At 40.0% G+C, this 23012-nt stretch overlaps 1 protein-coding gene and 1 pseudogene across 15 annotated transcripts in view; both read left to right on the forward strand.

Moving 5' to 3' along the window:
- Window positions 1-23012, forward strand: part of BABAM2 (BRISC and BRCA1 A complex member 2) — a 478104-nt gene that overhangs the window by 249340 nt on the left and 205752 nt on the right. The gene's annotated exons all lie outside the window — the stretch shown is intronic.
- On the forward strand, window positions 3417-4293 carry LOC147362919 (BCL2/adenovirus E1B 19 kDa protein-interacting protein 3-like pseudogene; annotated as a pseudogene).

The following is a 23012-nucleotide window of genomic DNA, read 5'->3' on the forward strand; positions in this document are numbered from 1 at the left end:
GGAACGGGCTAAGCTACAACTTGGTCATTCTCCAGATCCAAGAGGAAATGGATTGTAGCAGTTGTGCCTTTGTAGAGCAGATGTTTTGGTTGGAAAGACTGTCAGCCATCTGACTCATAATAAATCCTCAATTCCAGTAAATTCCCAGTTTTCAGTTACAGTAGGTAGGATGCAAGAAAACAATGTCTTCCACTTTGGGAACTTTGAGCTTGTTTCACATATTACCACTACCCCCTGTGCATTATTGTGTGTGAAAGGATGAAATACTAGGGGAGGTTAAGAGCAATTCCAGGAATAGACTCAGTTGGTGTTTGTAATGGAGACCATTGGAGGTAAACCAAAGCCACGGACTTGCCTGACATAATACTAATGATGAGAAACATGATAGCATTGAGTTTTCTTACATATTCCCCTATTAAATCATTTTTAAATTATACTGATTTGAATAATATATAAATAGGCTTATAGTTGCCTATTGTCTTATGGGGAGGATTCCCTTTTATTTTTTTCTCCATATAACTTTGAAAGTAAATATATGATTACTTACATGTTATCTTGAATTTTAGAAATTTATTTTATGGGGAAATCTATTCATACATATAAGCTTCTCAAAATTCTGCCAAGACCTATATCCAGTGTTTTATATGATAAATCAAGATTACAGAAATGATAATAAACATTTCACATTTTGTATTATGAGCTTGGTGGAGGGAATTCATTATTGATGAAGTAAACTGGCATCTCATTGTCCTCCCTCTGCTTTTATATAGCAGTCAGTTTCTTTTTAACCATCACTAAAGTGAGCAGAATACCATGATCTTCATAGAGATAAATGAGGAGTTCAACATCTCATTGCTTCCTCAGAGAATGACAGTCCAAGCGAGAGCACCATTGCTCTAGTCAGGAGCTTGAGATTTCTGAAAGCTCCTTCTTTTTTTTTTTCTTAATATTTATTTATTTATTTTGGCTGTACTGGTCTTAGTTCCAGCTCGTGGGATCTTCATTGAGACATGGGGGCTTCTTAGTTGCTGGGCATGAAAACTTCTTTGTTGCGGCATGCATGTGGTATCTAGTTCCTTGACCAGGAATTGAACCTGAGCCCCCTGTAATGAGCGACCAGCATCTTACCCTCTGGACCATCCAGGAAGTCCCTCTGAATGCTTCTTAGGTGACCTCTTCTACCAAGTAAAACAATAAAAGTTTGGAAGGAAGCAGTTCACTTGTCCAGAACTCCTGACATTTCCTGGATTGGTCTTTGGCTTTTTTCTTACCTAGTATCACATTATTTAGAAGTAATACTATTTTCTTTATACTCCTTCTGTATTCTTTTGTTCTTTCTGTTTTTAGCTGATTAAGTGGTCATTGTATACTCAGAAACCTCATTTAACACAGTATGTTAAGTGCTCATTTTTTTGGTCTTTATATTCTAAGGCACATTTGTACATCTTCAGAATTGCTGTCTCATCTCTTCAATGACAGAAAAGGTAGAGAAAACAGTGTTCCTGAATTCACCCACTGATAAAATCTGAGACGTGGGAGAGTCATAGCAGGAGGCAAGAGGCAGACGATTCTGACTGCAACATAAAGGGGAGAAAGCAGAAGTGGTTAGTTCCGTGAGAACATGTCTTATTAATCTTGTCTCTCCTGTGGTGAATCACATGATGCCTTGCACGTAGCAGGCTACTGGATTGTAGTGGGAAAAGCAGGGGCTATGAGTGAGAGAAATCTGAATTTATTTTCTGATGCTCCACTTACTAGTAGAAGATTTTGGACATTTTGCTTAATCTCTTGGAGAAATTTTTAGATCTGCAAAATAGAGATGACAATGTCTATCTTGAGGGTTGTTGACAATGTAAGTTTAGGTATGATGTGTGGTACCCAGACAGAAATCAGCCTTATTAAACTATTTTCTGTAAGAAACTGGAACTACTTTAGGTGTCAGATCTTGACTCCAGGATCAGGTGGAGGTCAGCCATTCCTGGTAGATAATTGTAACCATACCTGGCAAAATTCCTTAATTTGGGGGAAAATGGCAGTATTTGGAGAAATTACTTAACTGTGTTGTGATTTGAGAATTATATATATTTTATTATGCAGTTAAGCATAAACATGTACCATAAGACTTTAAAACGTGTATAATGGGTTTCTAATTTAAGATTCCAACTCCTCTCCTCCTTTTTCTTCCTAAAGAACAGTGTCTTTGTATGGTCTGGTCTGGATTTTTATCATCTATTAATTCTTTCCTTTTTTATATTTGGAACAATATCAAATTCATACTAGAAATGTAAGAACAATACAAAGCATTTTTTTTAACCATTTGAGAGTAAGTTGCAATGTGATGCCCTTGATCTTCATATACTGTAACATATTTCTTAAAAATAAGTACATTTTCCTACGCAATTCCAGTATAGTTATAAAACCAGGAAATAAACATTGATGTAGTACTACCATCCAATGTAAGACCTTATTCAAATTTTGCCATTTGTCCCCCTGATTTCCTAATGGAGAGAAGGATTCCACTTAGAATCATGGATTCTATTCTTTTGTCATGGCTCTTCAATTTTTAATAGTTCCTCAATTTTTCCTTGCCATTCACAACCGTTTTGAAGATTATAGACCAGTTTTTTAAAATGTGTGAATATGGGTTGTCCGATGCTCAGCCATGATTGGATTCCATGTATGTATCTGTGGCAGGAATAGCACAGACGTGGTGCTGTGTTCTCACTGCACCTCAAGTGGCACATCTGATCTGTTTACTGATTGATATGATCACCTTGATGACTTGTTTAAATTGGTATCTGTAAGGCTCTCTACAGCAAATTTGCTTTTTTTTAAAATGTAATCAGTAAGGATTTTGTGGGGTTGTCCTTTGAAACTATACAAATATCCTGTTTTTCATCTAACTTTCTTTACAGCAGCATGGACCCATGATTTCCTGTTTGAGTTAATGGGCTATATAGTCAGGTAGCATCATTGTTTATTTTGATGCTCAGTGTTATTTCTATATCTAATCTGTGTGTATTAACCAACCATGTTCATACTGATACCTCCATTTCCAATTTAATATGTTGAATTTGTTTATACATATTTGTATCTTTCTTCTTTGAAAGCGATAAATCCCATTATCCATAATATATTTTGGATATACTTCCCATTGTCTATAATATATTATAGCTATATTACATTGGTTATATATGTAACCAATATGTAACCAATTGGTTACATATGTCCCAGTGTTTCTGCTATCCCTCCGTCATGTGGGCACCTTCTGCGCTCCACTTGGGCTCAGACATCCTGCACCAAATTGCCTTTCTATGGGGACATCCTTCGTGTTCTGCTCTGGCCCACTGTAGAGCTCCCCCTTCCTGCATTTAGTCTCGCCCTGCAGGCTGCTAGAATGTTCTTTGTAGAGCAATCTGATCATGTCATTACTTTGTTTGTAATCCATTATTGCCTTGCCCTTAAAAAAACAAACTCTTTGGTTGTGTTGCTGCCTGAGAACTGGAGAAGGTCCTTGATTCGGGGCTGCAGCTCTTCAGCCGCCTGACAATGTCACCTCATTTAGTAGAACAGCCACTGCCCCTGCACAACAACAACTGTGAGAGAGGTGAACAGTCTCTGCCACTGCCTGCTGGCCTCAACAGTTCCTGGGTGGAGCTCCCCGTGAACAGCAGCAATGGCAACGATAATGGCAATGGGAGGAATGGGGGGCTGGAGCACGTACCTTCCCATACTCCATCCATAGCGGGGACATGGAGAAGATTCTTTTGGATGCACAGCATGAATCCAGACAGAGCAGTTCAAGAAGCAGTTCTCACTGCAACAGCCCTTCCACAAGATGGGCAGGTCATGTTTGATATGGAAATGCACACCAGCAAGGACCATAGCTCTCAGTCAGAAGAAGTTGCAGAAGGAGAGAAAGAAGTGGATGCTCTGAAGAAAAGCATAGTCTGGGTGTCTGACTGATCCAGTAGACCTGAAAACATTCTACCCAAGGAGTTCCACTTCAGGCACCCTAAACATTCCATTTCCTTAAGCATGAGTTAAAGTGGGGCCATGAAGAAAGGGGGGATCTTCTCTGCAGAGTTTCTTAAGGTATTCATTCCATCTCTCTTCCTCTTCCATGTTTTGGCTTTGGGGCTCAGCATCTACATTGGAAAATGACTGAGCACACCTTCTGCCAGCACCTACCGAGGGAAGAGAGGAGCCCTCAAGCCAGTGTGTGACTTGTAATGTGGTGTCTTCTCACAGTAATTCATTTGAACTTGAGACCATTGTAAGCATGACCCAACCTCCACCCTCTTTTAACATATCCAAGTTCCAGTAATTCTCAAATCCAGTATTTTATTCCAACTTTGTTGAGGCATTTTACTAAGCTCATTCCCTTTTTGGCCTGTAAAACACTTTAGAATTTTCTAATAAGAGTTTACTCTTGTTTAGAAATTCGCAACGGCTTCTTTTCTGCAGATTCCACCAGCGGATTGTAATTTTGTCAAGAATGCCATTGTCTCCTCTCAGTACCACCAGACCTGGAACTGCATCCTTCATGGTATAAATCTTACTCTTGCAAGATAACTCCCACCTGTCTCTTCAAACTAGATCAGGTTGCAAATGATATGAAAGCTTTGGTGTTTTGTTTTTCAAGACAAAGACAAGCTTCACTAAACTTATGAAAAAAGAAAACAAAAACAAATAAAACAGACAAAATAAGACACAAGGAAAAAAAATATCCTGGGCACTAAAGTTATTAAAAAAAAAAAAAAAACAACTCCTTGGCTGAAATGGATCGAAGTTGTTTATGGTCAGGCCCTTAAACTTGTCCCGGAACTTTCCTGTGGGCCAGTGGTCCAGTGGCTAAGACTCCACAGTCCCAATGCAGGGAGCCCAGGTTCCACCCCTGGTCAGGGAACTAGATCTCACATGCCACAACTAAAGATCCCACATGCTACAACTAAAACCCGGTGCAGCCAAATATTTATATATAGACTCATTCAGCTTCATCTGTCACCCCTCCTCACTAGTATCCATTGTTTCAGCCTTTCTGAACCCTGCCCTGGGTGTGCCATATGCCTCTGTACCCCCATATCTTTCCACGTGCTCTTCTTTCTTCCTTTCACTTCCTTATACTTTCTATTCCTTCAGAGCACTGTGATTCCTTCCAACTAAAAGCATTATCTCCTTGATGTCATTTAGTAACTAAGTTGTGTCTGACTCTTTTGCAACTGTAGTCAGCCAGGCTCCCCTGTCTGTGGGATATCCCAGGCAAGAATACTGGAGTGGGTGGCAGTTTCCTTTTCCAGAGGATCTTCCCGACACAGGGATCGAACCCCCGTCTCCTGCTTGACAGGGGGATTCTTTACCACTGAGCCACCCGGGAAGCTCAACGTTATCTCCTTAAAAAGCTGCATGTGACAGTCAGTTTTGCCCTTTCTTTAACTCCTTTCCTTTTTTCTACCAGAAGTTCACACCTGCATTATAATATACCTTTATTCTAACAGTTTTAATCAAATGGTCGGTTATTATTTTTTTATTGTTTATTTAGTTTTCCTACTTGTCTCTGAAGATTTTGAGGGCGTGTGTTCCTAGCACCTTCTGGGTGGTGCCTAACACATAGTAGGGCATTAATAACATGTTTATAGGGATGAATGAATGAATGAGTCCTGAGGTCAGCACCAAAGATATAATCAGTATAGAAGGAGAATGTGGCAGATTCATTTCGATATTTGGCAAAACTAATACAATATTGTAAAGTTTAAAAATAAAATTAAATTAAAAAAAAAAAAGAAGGAGAATGGAACTAATTGAAGGCAGAAGAAAAGAAAAGAAATCTGCAATATATTTTGCCCATGGTGCATAGGCTGTAGTAGGTCCAGTCATGGTTTATCTTGGGGAGAAGCCCAGTTTAGTTTGCTGAGGCATTGGGAAGGTGTTCTGTCTGCCCTTGTATTTTTTTTTAATAGTTTGATTATTTGTTTTTTTAACATAGTTCATGAAACCTGTTTTGGATTATTGTGCAGGTTTTCTTGTACACTTAACCAACATTTGATTCTGTAATTAACAGACCCAAGAGAGCCTGGAACTTAAAGGGTTCAACCTAATCTGCTTAATAACATTCTTTCATGCTTATTCGATATTAATATAAAGGTTTTTTTAGTAAGTTTAATCCACATTCCAATGTGAACCAGAAATGTTAAGCTGTTAATAGCTTCCCTGGAGAATTGCAACTTGCTTGGATGCTTCAGTACTTTGATCATCATTTATGCATCGTGAAATGTCACAATTTCTTTTCATAAGCACAAAACTGCAAATGTTCATCAATTGGTCTATCTTCAACCTGTTATTAGCTTAGAAATGAAGTATTCTTCACTAACCCAAGCCAGTGATAAAGTCTAACTCAATTTTTAGTTGATCTAAATCTAGTCATCAGCATTTCTATAATTAGTCAAGTTCTAAATAACAAAGCCACATACTCAATAGTTATGCTAAGTCCAACATTGAGTTTTTCATTTTGGGAACCTTTTAGTATAATATGTTCTTCATAAGAAAATTTCCACTCTTCATAACTTCCTCCTCTTTGGGGGTCTTACATTTTCTTTTTGATTCACACAGACCTCATTTAGTAAGTGGCACAGTTTTTGAAGCAGATTTGGATGTAGTAGATTGATGTAGTGAAAAGAAGCATTGAGGCAAGAATCAGCAGTCATGAGTTTTGGTTTCAGCCCTGTGACTAATCAGCTCTACACATCAGACAAATCACTTCCCTTATCTAAGTTTCTCCATCTATAAATCTACGAAGTGTGGGTGTTGGAATCAATGGCTACGAACTCTATTTTTAATATAATAGAAACCTTCTTACAAGTGAAATCTTTCTCCCGGTGCCCAGTATGCAAAACACAGTAGTAGTTGCTCTTAAGACACTTGTAGGTACACATGATCCCAAGTTTTCCTCAGAGCACGAGGTTACAACCCCTGGCCCAGATCTCTAAAGGTTTTTTTGTTTTTTTTTTAACATTCTCTGATTTTATTTACCCTTGACTCGAGTCCTTTCACCTTTGGCACGTTACCAGTATCATTGACCCAAAGGGGATAGTGTCCACAATATGAGCTCTCTTGATCTGGCCCCTTTCTCTGGCTCCTCCATAGCTTATGGATGTGGCCAGTTAGAAGAATTTTTGAGAAATATCTTATTGTACTTTTCAGCTTCTACCACAGTTCTTTCCTCCATTAAACTCTGAGTTTTTGGAATATGCCACAGAGACTTATTTTTAAATCCTAAACTTTGTCTACGATACCTTCCACAGCCCCGTGTGACATCACAGTTCCTCTGTGTTCTGTTTAATCACAGGATGAATATCTCAGTCCATTGCTTTTCAGTTTTCTCTTTATTTTTGAACCTGTTTTCTCTTCCTTAAATGTCATTTCTCTAAGTCAGTGCTTCTCAGACTTTAATGTTCTAGAGATCATCTAGTCCTTTGTTATAAGTGTCCCCAAGGTGAAGCTGATGCTGTTGGTCTGATTAGCGAGGCTCCACCCACATAGGCTTCAGCTGCTGGCTGTTCAGGAAGGTAATACCACACCTGCATTTGGGATCTGGAACTGGTTCTCTGTCTGTACGAGTTTTGAACTAGATAACCTGGAATACCAAAGTGGTAGAACTGTTTTCCTGGGAAAACACCAGGACTTGCTGTTTAGCATCTTCCAGGCTGGGAAAGTTAGAGCTCCTTTTCCTGCTTTTTACTACTTGTAAAAGTTTTGCATTTTTTCACTTAGGATGCTCATTACTCTCCTGCTTTATTTCCTTATAAAAGTCTAATGTCAGAAAAAGTCTGATGAATTCACTCTTAACACATAGAAGAACTGATGAGTTTTTCGGCCTTACCTTATAATGATTAATCATGTCTTATCTTACTGGATCTCTTATTTAAGAAGGAAGAAAAAAAAGTTTCTCATCTTCATGTTTTTACATATGAAGTTGGGAGATGGATTCTTGCCATTTTTTCCCTTATTGTTTCCATCAAAATGTCTTGTACATGGTAGGTAAATAATAAATGAGTACTGACTTAGTGATAGCACATGGTGTGTTATTTGGAAGTTGATTAGAAATGGCAAAAAGATTGCTTTTGCCTTTTTATCTTGTAGGGTTTGATCTCTCAGTCAAGTGTTAGAACTTGAATTTTCCTATTATTCTAGAGGATATCCTGAATCCAAGGATAATGGCTCATTCTGCCCAAAATTACACCTACTAATTTATATTGGAAGGTCAAATTAATAAGAAACATAGACCTCTGCTATTTCTGCAAGGGAAGTCTGCTTGTGGAACGCAGTTTTGGATCAGTAGTTTCCTGGCAAGCAAATGTAGTCATTTTTTTTCATACATATATTCATACATTTGTTCATCAAATATTTACTGGGTGCCTACTTTTGTGGTAGGCACCTATATAGTAGGCACTGGGAATACAACAGTGAATGCGACACTGCCCTTAAGGAACTCAGCCAGATACATGATAAGAGCACACATGTAAGTAACTTTAAAACACAGACAAAACAATCAGATGTTATCATATGAAGGGTGTAGCTAAACATCTGTAGGATCCCGGAGGAGAAACCATTACATCAGAGGGCAGGGCCAGGAAGTCTTGTGAGAGGACATGGCAGCTGAGTGTGACATCAGAGAGCAGATAGAATTGGGGGGTTTGGGGTTGAGGGATGCAGGGTTGGAAGAAGGCATTCAGAATTGAGTGGCAGGATGGTGTGTGGGCAGCTGCTGCAGTTAGGGTGTGTCAGTGACGTAGTGTGGAAATGAGGTTGGAAAGATACCTTGTAGAGGCTGGAATGCCAGGGGGCACTTTTGAGTCTGAGAGAAAGATGTAGTATTTACTTCTCAAAGCTCTTTTCCATTTTGAAATCATTCATCCAGCCAGTTCCAGAGGGATATGGCTCCAAGCCACTAGATTTTTTCAGAGCTCCTAGCTGCCCTTTAGTTTCTGAAGATAACATCAATATGCAAATTAGAAGATCTCATTATAATACTTTAAGGAGAGAGTGTCTAGTAGGTTCCATTTTCTGTGCTAGCACCTGTGGTTTTTGATTGTCGCCAATTAATGAGGGTGCGGTACCAGGTGGCTCAAATCACGTGGAAGTAACCAATTGCCTAGTTGCCATGGGCACCAAACAGTTTGTGCGAAGAGACTGGCTGGGTGGGTGGGTGCAACAGTGTTATGTGCTTTTAGGGTGCCTTTTCCTTCTGTCCTCACTCACAGAACCTCCCAGGAAGAATCTCTAAGCCCCATAACTCCAAGCCACCTACAAGGAGAGGAAAGGGTGGAGCTTTAACAGTAGGAAGAATAGCATGGCAATGGATATGATCTCAGACCCGGAGTCAGGGAGGAAGGAATAAGAGGAATGAAACAGCGTTTAACGAGCCCCTTCTTCATGCCTGGTTCTGTGCTCAGCTACTTTCATACACTTTTGCCAATGCCATAAGAACCTGTTGCTAAAAAAATAAAATAAAATAAAAAGAACCTGTTGCTTCCTGTGATGCCCACATTTAGCACGTCTTACTGAAAAAAATACAAAAACATGCAAACTCTTACAGTTTTTATTTATATTTCTGTAGGAGGAGGCAATGGCACCCCACTCCAGTACTTTTGCCTGGAGAATCCCATGGATGGAGGAGCCTGGTAGGCTGCAGTCCATGGGGTCACTAAGAGTCGGACACGACTGAGTGACTTCACTTTGACTTTTCACTTTCATGCATTGGAGAAGGAAATGGCAACCCACTCCAGTGTTCTTGCCTGGAGAATCCCAGGGACGGGGGAGCCTGGTGGGCTGCCGTCTATGGGGTCGCACAGAGTTGGACACGACTGAAGCAACTTAGCAGCAGCAGACAGCATATTCAAAAGCAGAGACATTACTTTGTCAACAAAGGTCCGTCTAGTCAAGGCTATGGTTTTTCCAGTGTTCATGTATAGATATGAGAGTTGGACTATAAAGAAAGCTGAGCGCCGAAGAATTGATGCTTTTGAACTGTGGTGTTGGAGAAGACTCTGGAGAGTCCCTTGGAGTGCAAGGAGATCCAACCAGTCCATCCTAAAGGAGATCAGTCCTGATGTTCATTGGAAGGACTGATGTTGAAGCTGAAACTCCAGTACTTTGGCCACCTGATGGGAAGAGCTGACTCATTTGACAAGACCCTGATGCTGGGAAAGATTGAGGGCAGGAGGAGAAGGGGACAACAGAGGATGAGATGGTTGGATGGCATCACTGACTCATGGGTTTGGGTGGACTCCCCAGGAGTTGGTGATGGACAGGGAGGCCTGGCCTGCTGCAATTCATGGGGTCGCAAAGAGTCGGACATGACTGAGTGACTGAACTGAACTGGAGTGTCTAGAACAGTCCCTGTCCTAAAAGGTTATCAAAGATATTTGTAAAATTAATGAATTCAGCTTTTTTTCTTTAAAAGGGGGCATAGACTGTTAAATAGTCAAAACATCATTCCACAGTCTTGATTGTTAAGGGCTGTACCAGCCTAGACTGTGTGGCCTTCAGTGAGGAAAGACCTTTCCTTTTCCCGTAATGTGTGTTTTGAATACCCATGGTTTGCAGAGGGCTATGACAGCCGTGATAAAACACATACCTTTGACACTGTGCCTCGGAAGAACTAAAACTCAGAGAGCCAAACCTTTAGAGAAATAACAAACTTCTCAATACAAAAGTGAAAAATCACTGTGAGCTGGATTCATTTGTCCATTTAACAAGTGGGTTTTGACCATCTCTATCTTGTACTCATTGTTCTAACTATAGGAGGCCCTGAGGTCAGTTCAACAAATTCCCTGATATTGGTCAGTAATTTAAAAACGTAACTTTAGGGCCTGATTTTCATTCTTTTCATAGTCATATTTTGGACCAGAGCCCAAATAATGGATTTCTGGCTCTTATAATAGATGATGAAATCTGTAATTGCACTTGTAGTTTATAGTAAACAATCTGATGAGGAAAAAAGTGGATATTTTTATTATCCTTATTTTATAGATGAGGAAACACTTTTTAAAATTTATTTATTTATTTATTTTTGACTGTGCTGGGTCTTCGTTTCTGTGAGGGCTTTCTTTAGTTCTGTGAGCGGAGGCTACTCTCCTTTCTATAAGCAGGCTTCTCACTGTGGTGACTTCTCTTGTTGTGGAGTAGTAGCTCTAGGTGTGTGGGCTTTAGGAATTGAAGTTCGTGTGATCTTAGAACAGTCTCAGTAGTTGTAGCGCACAGGTTTAGTTGCTCCAAGGCATAGGCTGCTACTGCTAAGCTGCTTCAGTCGTGTCCGACTCTGTGCGACCCCATAGACGGCAGCCCACCAGGCTCCCCCATCCCTGGGATTCTCCAGGCAAGAACACTGGAGTGGGTTGCCATTTTCTTCTCCAATGCATGAAAGTGAAAAGTGAAAGTGAAGTCACTCAGTCGTGTCCGACTCTTAGCGACCCCAGGGACTGCAGCCCACCAGGCTCCTCTGTCTCTGGGATTCTCCAAGCAAGAACACTGGAGTGGGTTGCCATTTCCTTCTTCAATGCATGAAAGTGAAAAGTGAAAGTGAAGTCACTCAGTCGTGTCCGACTCTTAGCGACCCCAGGGACTGCAGCCCACCAGGCTCCTCTGTCCATGGGATTTTCCAGGCAAGAGTACTGGAGTGCCATTGCCTTCTCCGGACTGAAGCGACTTAACAGCAGCTAAAACATCACCATTTTTGTGCCAGTTGTTAAGTTGTGTAATAAACTTGCAAAGCAGTGTATGTGTTCAAATAGCGAGCCGCTATGGTTTGACATCCATTAGCATTGGCACCCCTGATCCATTTTCCTTCATTGGGTGAGGTTAGGGAGGCTACAGAACAGTGAGGGCAGGCTGTTCCATCCAAGGCTTGGGGTGGGTTACTCTGCCGTTTCAGATCTTCCCGGATGAGAAGCAGTAAGTGCCGGGAAATAGCCTAGTTGCAGCCGTAGCCTGGTGCTGAGGCAGATTGCTCCAGTAAAGCTTTCTTCTGGCACGTGCAGAGGCATGCTGCACCTCTCAGTCCTAAAAGCCCTTTCCAGGTTCTGATTAGAGCCTGGCATTTAATAGTATGCATCAAGTATTTAGATAACTCAAGGATGAAAGTCTCTTTTTAGCACTTAATTCTGTAAATTTCCATTTGCCATGGTTATCATCTGTATGAGTCAGTTTAATCATTTACGAGAGAAAATGTTGATTGTACATGAAGGAAAACTACCTCCAACCAGCTGAAGCACGTAGGCAATTTATTGGCTTTCTGAAGTCAGAAAAAGGTTGAAGGCAAACAACAGGAGGAGCAGGACACAGCTGGACCAAGCACATGGGGGTGCGTGCTGCCAGGACTCTCTTTTCTCTCAGCTCTCCTTCTCTTGATTGTCATTGTTACTGTTCAGTCACTAAGTCCATGTCCGACCCATGGACTGCAGCATGCCAAGCCTCCCTGTCCCTCACTATCTCCCAGAGTTTGCCCAAGTTCATGTCCGTTGAGTTGGTGATGCCAACCAACTATCTCATCCTCTGCTGCCCTCTTCTCCTTTTGCCTTCTCTAGGGTGTGGGCTTTGTTCTCTCATGATAGCCTGGCCTCTTTTGCGGATGGGGAACATAGCTACTGACAGTTTCTTTTGCCTCTGCAAAAGAACTAGGTCACTCTTCTAGGGACCGCTCAGCTCTTCACAGGGGGTTGGAACTGGTATCTCTGCCAGGTACTGTAAGGATTGGGGTCTAGGAGTGGGGACTGGAAGAGAAAAGGGCTTCCCAGGAGAAGAGAAGGTGTCAGCCAAGTAGTATCACAGATGTCCACTATATCAGCTTTCATTTCAAATCTGTGTTTTCAATCCTTTACAAAAAGCCATATGAACTCCTATGTAAAAGCTTTATCTACCTTTTTGTTAAGTTTTGGAGACATACTGAGGATGTGGTAAATGGTGTTCATATTTGTTCCATGTGTGCTTAAAGAAAACTCACTATTGTTTTAACTTGTTTTCTTGGGCTCCTGGAGAACAGTCTGGCACAAGGTTTCTATCAGTAGGTGTGCGTAAAATCACAACTCAGATGTCTGAGGATGTGGTTTGGTACAATTTGTAAAACAGTTGCAGAAACTGATGCTTATATAAATAAGCTTAGCTTCTTATCAACTCATTAAGAATACATTTTTACAGTAATAGAGGAAATCCCACACTCCAGGTTCTTTCTCTAAAAATGTTGGTGAGGAGAGAAGGTAGTGGAAGCCAGGGAATATTCTGTGCTTCTAATGAGGACCTTGGCTGTATTGCAACTCCCCACCCGCCCTCCTATCCCCCCAGCCTCCAGCTTTCTAGAGAAAAGGCTCCATTTCACACACCATTTAGTCAGAAGGTTGGTGTTCTCAAGACTATGTCTGTTAGGTATAATAACTGTTGAGACAGTAGTTGACTAGTGAAATCTTCATTATGATTGTTTTGAAAGAACCAGGAATTCTTTTTCCCCAAAGTTATTTGTACAACATGTGTTTCAATTTAGTTTTATAAACAGAAGCTATAACCAACATATTAGGGGTGAGTACAGCTTCACAAGCAGATTCCTGCATAAATGAGGGCAGTAAAATGGTTTCTGTTTATGAAAATAATAAGCAAGATATAAATTAGAAAAACGCTAGACCTATACTATATCATGACATCTCATAGGAATGAACTCAAGATGTCACTTTTAGGAAACACGGTGGTGACAGCAGCTCCATCCTGGTGTTTGGGACTCCCCCTCTTAGAGCTGCTGTTTCAAGAATATGGCAGTTATCCTTTCCCGACCTGATGATCAGCTCTTCTTATTTCCACAGAGTGTAGTTAGTTAATCATGTGCTGTGCTGTGCTGTGCTTAGTCACTCAGTCGTGTCCGACTCTTTGTGACGCCATGGACTATAGCTGGTCAGACTCCTCTGTTCACAGGGATTCTCCAGGCAAGAATACTGGAGGGAGTTGCCATGCCCTCCTCCAGGGGATCTTCCCAACTCAGGAATCGAACCCAGGTCTCCCACATTGCAGGCAGATTCTTTACTATCTGAGCCACCAGGGAAGCCCTAGTTAATCATAGAATGTGCCTAATCGTACATACAATTGAAGGAAGGTTGATATTATGCCTTAGAACTCCACAGCCCTCATCAGTGTTCTCAGAGAAGCCATCCTTCTTCCTTCAATGAGTCTGTGTAAAGATGTCAAATGAATACATTTTGTTTGGCATGGTGATCTTTATAGCTTTTAGTCTTTGTACTCTTAGAATTTTAAATTTCTTGCTCCACAGTTTCTAAAAGTAAACATTAAAACACATAAAGCATATACTCTTTTCAATTTGCTTTGAATACGTATTGATGCAGTCAGGATAGTCTTCTTGGGATAAAAAGGGAATAGGGAATGGTGCCTTAAGTTTCTCATGGTTGTTTGAAGCACACAGGATTTAGACATTAAATGGAGAAAGAGTACATGTACGGCACATCTCTGCTACCTTTTCTGCATGTGAGTTTCCACAGTTTTTACATTTTTCTCTGAGCACTGATACTCTCTTCTTTGTGCCCAACAGCATGTCAGTGGGTATAGCATTGTGGCTAGGAGTCTGGGTTCTGAGTCAACATACATGACTTCAAAATGCATTTTCACCGTTTAATCACTTTCAGCCTCAGTTTCTCCATCTGCAAATGTGTAATAACAGTACCTACCTTATAAGGTTGTCATGGTGATTATATGAGAGAATGTATATAAAACACTAAGCAAAGTGACTATTGAGTAAACCCTTAATAAATGTCACCTGTGGTTGTTAGACTTAATAGGAAGTAGATCTCTACCCTGCCCTCAAGAAATTCACAGTCTATTTGAAATATAAACTCTACACTGCTTAAATAGCATGAGGAATTCATAAGGCAACATGTAAAAACTACCAAGAGTAGACATAGATCACAGTGCAGTTGAAAGGAATCTTAATGAAGCGAGTGAATTTACAGAGTTAAATTAAAATCACACCACTTAAGAAAAGGAGAGAAAGAGCATTTTTAAATTATACTTTATTTTTTGATTGAAATATAGTTGAGATACAATATTATGTTAGCATCAGGTGTACTACGTAGTGATTTGACATCTGCATACATTAAGAAATGATAACCATGATCAGGCTAGTAACCAACTGTCCCCACACTAAGTTATTGCAATATTATTGACCATATTCCTTATTCTATATATTATATCCCTATGACTGACTTATTTTATAACTGGAGTTTTGTACCTCTTAATCCTCTTCACCTATTCTGCCCTTCTCAACAATCACAAGAGAAAGAACTCTTTTTTTTTTTTCTTTTTGGCTGCATGGCATGGCATGTGGGATCTTAGTTCCTCAACCAGAGATTGAACCTGTGCCCTCTGCATTGGAAGTGTGGAGTCTTAACCACTGGACCAGGGAAGTCCTGAGAAAATGTTTTTTTATAAGGGGAATGGCAACTGCAAAAGTGTTAGTCAGGGAAACACATGAGAAGTAGCCCAGTTTCTCTGGACTAAGCAAAGAGAATCATTTTATTCTCATCTTCATTTGGTGAAACCAGATCCAAAGTAACTCTCTTAAATGCTGTCTTCACATGATATATCAATATATTGAAGTGAGTGTTAGCCAAGAACTCAGTATGTGGTGAGATAAGCTGTAACTAGGCTTTCAGAATCCCGACCCCAGTGCTGCAAGCCCTGCTGCATGGAACAGAGGGGCCCAGGGTCGGGAGCCAACTAGCAGGCCAAAGGGCCCAGTATGATGCCCATTGATTCCTTACTCTTGTATCCATTTTGCTTTCTGACTGAACTGCCTTTCCTTGCACTTATATATTTCCCAGCACTTTGATGAAGAGAAAATGACCTGATTTCCAAAACGAGTAGTGTCATTATTGGACAGAGACTTCTTAGCAGTGAGACCAAGGTCTTCCCTTAGGTACATCGTTTTTCTTATTCTTCCATATTTCTTTTGCTGTTGTTCAGTCGCTCAGTCATGTCTGACTCTTTGCAACTCCATGGACTGCAGCACGCCAGGCTTCCCTGTCCTTCACCATCTCCTGGAGCTTGCTCAAACTCATGTCAATTGAGTCAGTGATGCCATCCAACCATCTCGTCCTCTGTCATCCCCTTCTCCTCCTGCCTTCAGTCTTTCCCAGCATCAGGGTCTTTTCCAGTGAGTCAGCTCTGTGCATCAGGTGACCAAAGTATTGGAGCTTCAGCCTCAGCATCAGTCCTTCCAATGAATATTCAGGATTGATTTCCTTTAGGATTGATTGGTTTGATCTCCTTGCAGTCCAAGAGACTCTCAATAGTCTTCTCCAACACTACATTTCAAAAGCATCAATTCTTCAGCTCTCAGTCTTCTTTATGGTCCAAACTGTCACATCCATACATGACTACTGGAAAAACCATAGATTTAACCATATGGACCTTTGTTGGTAATGTCTCTGCTTTTTTAATACACTGTCTAGGTTTCTCATAGCTCTTCTTCCAAGGAGCAAATGTCTTTTAATTTCATGACTACAGTCACCATCTGCAGTGATTTTGGAGCCCAGGAAAATAAAGTCTGTCACTGTTTCCATTGTTTCCCCATCTATTTGCCATGAAGTGATGGGACCAGATGCCATGATCTTAGTTTTTTGAATGTTGAGTTTTAAGCCAGCTTTTTCACTCTCCTCTTTCACCTTCAAGAGGCTTTTTAGTTGCTCTTTGCTTTCTGCCATAAGGGTAGTGTCATCAGCATATCTGAGGTTATTGTTTTTCTCCTGGCAATCTTGATTCCAGCTTGTGTTTCATCCAGCCCAGCATTTTGCATGATGTACTCTGCATATGAGTTAAATAAGCAGGGTGACAGTATTTCTTTTGCTTAATGTCTTCTTTTGACTGCAATGCATCTTAGTTGTGGCAGACGGTATCTTCCTTCCATCGTGCAGGATCTTCGTTGTTCTGCACCAACTCTCTAGTTGAGGTGCATAGACTCTCTAGTTGCGACCCTCGGACTCAGTTGCCCTGGAGCATGTGGGATCTTAGTTCCCTCACCAGGGATCGAATCTGTACCTGCTTCATTGCAAGATGGAGTCTTAACCCCTGGACCACTGGGGAAGCTCCTTGTTGTCATGTCTTAATGCTAGTAGAATCCAATTCAAATTTTAACTGGGGCTGCTTATACTGATATATAACAGTGAATCTAGAGGACATGTTATTGTAAATCTCCTGTCTCAAGTAATGAGAGGCCACTGCTGAGTCTCCATAAGCTGTCTTGACCACTCTTGAAACTTCTGTTCCCTCCTTTATCTTTATATATCTTTATCCCTTTCTCCAGCTTTAATTTTCCTCCATAGTATTTGTAACATACTATATGTTTTACTTACTTTGTTCCATGCATGTTAAATGAATGGTAGCATTGTGAGTGTCTCATTCTCTTATTTGAAAAAACTTGACTTGGAAAAACCTAAATTTATGTAATCTGATGACAAATCTATACTGTCAAAATTCTGGGGCCTCTAGAGTACAAACCTCATTTAGTATATTTTAAAATAAGGTTCTGTTTTGGAAAATTTTAATTTGCTTATATCTTTTAAAAAACTCATACCTTTTGTATAATGAGGTGCTTACTCAGACGTAGTTTTTAGTCACCCTAGGAATCATGATTAATCCTGGGTCTTATTTAATATAATTTTAAATACAACTCAAAGTAGTTCTTACTCTGTTTTTGACAGACGGGATAATAGCTTCTTTATAGTCTTTATGTCCACAAACTGGTTTTACTAGTAATGGTTATAGTTTTGTTGTAAAACTTTTAGAAGTGAGAAAGGCAGTTTTTTTTTTTTACAGTCTTCCTATGTGACATGTGGTTTGTAATATATATATTGTCCAGCTAATATTTTCTGTCAGCAACTAGTTAATTGATGGTTTGATCCTACATATAGGATCAACATATAGGGGCTTGTTTAATGCCTGCTTTCCTCATTTGGAAAATTAGCATATCAAAAAAGTATAGCATAATGATAAATTGTACTTGTGTCTACTTTCATTTCCAAGGCTAATTATTGTCTTTTTTATACCCTTTTGATATTGCAGTGAGCCCCAATGGAGAAAAGGTGTATAAATAAACCATTATAACCTAAGCAGAGTGTTAACTTTTATTGGTCAGTATATCCTTCGCTTATGTATGGTTCAGATTTGAGTTTTCTTTGATAAAATCTGAATTAGTTGTAGATTTAAGGCACAGAAGAGATAAATATTGAGAATCTTTGTAACAGAAAGCATTTTCTGTTTAACTCCATCATTTACTTACTCTTACAGTCATTCCTGTGCTAATTCAGTTTTTTTCAACCAATTTGCTATATATTTACTATGTTCCAGACACTGGGGATACAAAAATGAACAGGAAAAACTCCCAGCCTGCAAGGAACTCACCATCTAGTGACTATTCACTGCAAGCCACAGGAAGCCCTTTCTGCTATAACCAAGTGCCATGCCAAATCCACTGATAATTCTCAGCAAAATATCACAGCCATGATTGCCTCGCCATATGCATATCAGTGCCTGACGTGCTTTTGTAAAGGTGTGAGGCAGTATTTTTGTTTCAGCTTTAGCAGATTCGGCATTGCCCCCCACCCCATTTTAGTCTGCTGCAGTTTCAAATGGCGCAGATAGGAAGCCCTGAAAATGTATACTTGTACATTTTAAAATTTCCCCTGCTACACTGTTGCCACCCCCTGTTTTCCAAATGCTGCCATTAGTGGTTACAATAATCATCTGTAATGTTAGCTTCTAAGAACCATGGGACAAGAGCTTCTTTTATAATTTCCCAGATGGGAAGGAACACATGTACAAGCCTGTTAGAGCTGCAGAAACTGGAAGCAGCACTGTGTAGATTTGTATTTTTGGAACTCTTTGGGCTTATTTAAGCTCTCAAAGTCAAACTTACGTATCCATTAGAAATCAAATACCAGCTCGGGGGAAACTCATGTGCCACACCGAGGGGAATAAATCATATTAAAGAAGTTCGTAAAAGGAACTCCTAGAAACAGCTATTTTCATACTCAGACTAATGTTTCATGTACTTTTTGCAGGATGCCAGATAATAAATGTTGATTATGTAAACAAGGGTCATCCTGGTTGTTTGGAGGACTGTCTCTGAGCATTTCTGTTCTTTGCTTAAATAGTAGTGAAATGCAAAGTTCAAAAGCAGGAAAGGGAAATAATTATAAGTTATTCATAGGCATATGAAATGAAGCTGCTAATTAAAAGGATTTTTAGTGGCCCCCATTTTTTTCAGTTTTTTTTTTTTTTTTTTAATTTTAACAGAGTTCTGTGACTTGTAGTCAGAGACCTTTAACAAGGAAACTCAGTTGTTGGGCAAAGGTATCTGAAAGTCAGTTCAATGTTAATTCTTTTTTTATTGTCTCTCTGAAGGTGACTACCCTAACTCCAAAGGGAACTACTTTAGCACTTAGATTATAAAATGAATTTGTCTCTCTGAATGTGAATTTTTTCAAGCTCAGCTTCACCCTTAATTTTAGATATTTTATGAGTTTTAGAATCATATAATTACATAGTTTCTATTTGCTGAGGCTATAAGTATTTTTAAAATTTTCCATCCTTACTTTATAGAAAGGAACATACAAAGTTGGATTCTTTCTCATCTATAAAAGAGTAAAAAGTGATAGATAAACTCAGACTCCCAATCTTGGCTTTCCTTTTAAAACCACTAGTTCTGGGGACTTTGGTTTACTGGGGAGGGGAGGTAGAGGAGAGGACAGGAGCCAGGAACCAGTACTTAGTTACCAGACATCACTGGTGACAGCAACTTTTATAAAATCACTAGGTGTGGAGGAAGAAGGTTAGGAATTAACATTAAATTGTTTATTGATTTATCCATTCAGCAGACACTGAGTGGCTTCTGTGTTCCAGGCACTGCGCTACTTGTTCCTTGTACACACTTCCTCTGTCAGCCCACCTAAGGATATAGTCCAGATATACTTGCATTGCAAATCTGCGTGTAAAAATAAAAGTGTAACAGTGTTAGATGAACAACTAAGAAAACGGTTAAACAACCTCTGAGTTATTAGCCAGATTTAACCCCATAGAATTCTCAATTTTCTTCTGATGTCAGAAGAGCCCCCAGACAAAGTCCGAAGCCAAAAAGAGAAAATATTTATAATACATGGGATAGACAAGGTTTAGTAAATCTAATAAACAATAACAAAAACAACAAAAAAGCCCAAAAACCTTTAAGCAAAATGGGCAAAAGATTTGATAGGAAAGTTTATAGGAGAAATGTAAATAATCTATAAACAAGTGGGAAAAAATGGCCCAGCTTCATTCATTGAATATAAATTGAGGTACAGTTTTCCAGCTATCAGATTGCCAGTGTCAAATGAAAGAGAAACAGCCAGTATCATCTAGTTACTCAGGATGAACGGAAAGAGGCTCTTTCTCATATTGATGCAAATTCATGGGTCCAAATGTGAATTTTAGAAAAACAATCTATTAAATGTAAAATGTTTATAGCCGTTGACCCAGCAAGCTGAGTTTTAATTATCTCCTAAGAAATAGAAGTCCCACTACTAAAGGGTATTTATCCAAAGATACTTACTGCAGCAATATCAAGTGGCTAAGAACTACAGGCAACCTGAATGTCTGTTGCTAGGGAAATGGTTAAATACAAAATAAATCCATGACGTGAAATATTATGTGACTATTTAGAAAGCCAGTGGTAGAGTCCTGTGTATAATAGGACTCTTATTAGGGAAAACAGAACACACAGTTAAAGAGTTATTTATATGCAAGTGTGTGTATGTTTTTATGATCATAGAAAAAGCTGTTTAAGGCCACATACACGGTTACTGTTGGTTACCTTGAAAAGCAAGGATGGAAATGCCTTTTTAAAACAACAACAACACAAAAAAAACTTCTGTATCATTTGAATTGTTACAACAAGCCTGAATTTTGTAATGTAAAATGAAAAAACAATTGCGAAGTTAAAAAAGAGAGGAAGAAAAGAAAGGAGGAAGTGGCCAAAGAGACAAGAGAAGACCCGGAACATATAGTTTCTTAGAAGCAAGAAGGCATATTTTCAGAGGAGAGAGAATTCCATGTCAAATACTGTTTAGAGATTGAGTAAGATGGGGACCGAGAGGCATTTGTTGTCTTTAGTGACTGTCCTGGTAGGAAGTAGGGTCAGAAGGCTACTAGAGTGGGCTAAGGGGAGGTTAAGAAGAGGGGAGGGAGTGAGACAGGGAGTGTGGAGCAGTCTTTCAGCAGCAGTCTATGCAGTGGAGGAGGAGAGATGTCAGAACGCAGGGAACTAAGCAGAGACCAGCATGATTTCTTTTCTTTCTTTTAAAAATTTTTGTATTTTAAGATGGGAGAGACTTTCAGTCCTTGTCCCTGTGTATACTTGCCACAGTGGTGCATCCTGTAGACACAGTAGAAGGCAGAGCAAGGAGATCAAAGATGCTTGAGGTAAGCAGGTGAGTGTGAGGACCAGCTTCCGAAGATGCAGGAGAAGCTGGGCTGAGGCCTGTTTAGACCAAAGGAAGGACATGATGTCTGAGATTCCCAAGTATCACAGGCAGTGATTCTTAAAGTCTGGGTTGGGACCCTCCTAGGATGTCTGCTGAGAACTTGTGATCTGATTTAGAAATGTGGGTTGGCTCTTAGCAGTGCCTTAGTGTGAAAAATGTGCAATTCTATTAAGTTTCTTAAAAATTTGTATTTGATTTGGAGCCGTTTGTGTGTGTGTGAGTCACTCAGTCATGTCCGACTTTTTGCAACCCAGTGGACTCTAGTCCACCATTCTCCATCCATGGGATTCTCCAGGCAAGAATACTGGAGTGGGTTGCCTTTCCCTTCTTCAGGGGATCTTCCTGATTGAACCCGGTCTCCCACATTGAAGGTGGATTCTTCACTGCCTGAGCCAACAGGGAAGCCTTTGTAGCCACTTACCAACCAGAAATAAATTGTTAAGGGTTATTAAAATTTTCTATTCTCAAATTGAAATCACCATGCTATGAGAATTTATTCTAATTTGGTATTTGCTTCAGAAGTCTGCCAAATAGTCAGTGCTTGGCAGTGCTTGTAAAGTACATTCATGTAGTGGTAAGTCCCACAGTTTTAATTCAGAACAATTTAGTATATCACCAGTTTGGCTTCAGTTGATTATGACATTCGATTGTTGCTATTCTTATTTTTTAATTATAAATTACAGTAAGTTTAGCTTTATCATTATCAGTTCAACCTCTCAATGTTTCTTTGTTTTTGTCTTATAATATTCTTATAGTTCAGTTCAGTTCAGTTGCTCAGTCGTGTCCGACTCTTTGCGACCCCATGAATTGCAGCACGCCAGGCCTCCCTGTCCACCAACTCCCGGAGTCCACTCAAACTCATGTCCATCGAGTGGGTGATGCCATCCAGCCATCTCATCCTCTGTTGTCCCCTTCTCCTCCTGCCCCCAATCCCTCCCAGCATCAGAGTCTTTTCCAATGTGTCAACTCTTTGCATCAGGTGGCCTAAGTATTGGAGTTTCAGCTTTAGCATCATTTCTTCCAAAGAACACCCAGGACTGATCTCCTTTAGAATGGATTGGTTGGATCTCCTTGCAGTCCAAGGGACTCTCAAGAGTCTTCTCCAACACCACACTTCAAAAGCATCAATTCTTCAGTGCTCAGCTTTCTTCACAGTCCAACTCTCACATCCATACATTACCACTGGAAAAACCATAGCCTTGACTAGACGGACCTTTGTTGGCAGAGTAATGTCTCTGCTTTTCAATATGCTATCTAGGTTGGTCATAACTTTCCTTCCAAGGAGTAAGCATCATTTAATTTCATGGCTGCAGTCACCATCTGCAGTGATTTTGGAGCCCAGAAAAATAAAGTCTGACACTGTTTCCACTGTTTCCCCATCTATTTGCCATGAAGTGATGGGACGAGGTGCCATGATCTTCGTTATCTGAATGTTGAGCTTTAAGC

This window comes from Bos grunniens, chromosome 11 (assembly GCF_055505025.1).
Source record: "Bos grunniens cultivar Pamir isolate PY7600 chromosome 11, Bosgru_T2T1.0, whole genome shotgun sequence".
NCBI classification, from domain to species: Eukaryota; Metazoa; Chordata; class Mammalia; order Artiodactyla; family Bovidae; genus Bos; species Bos grunniens.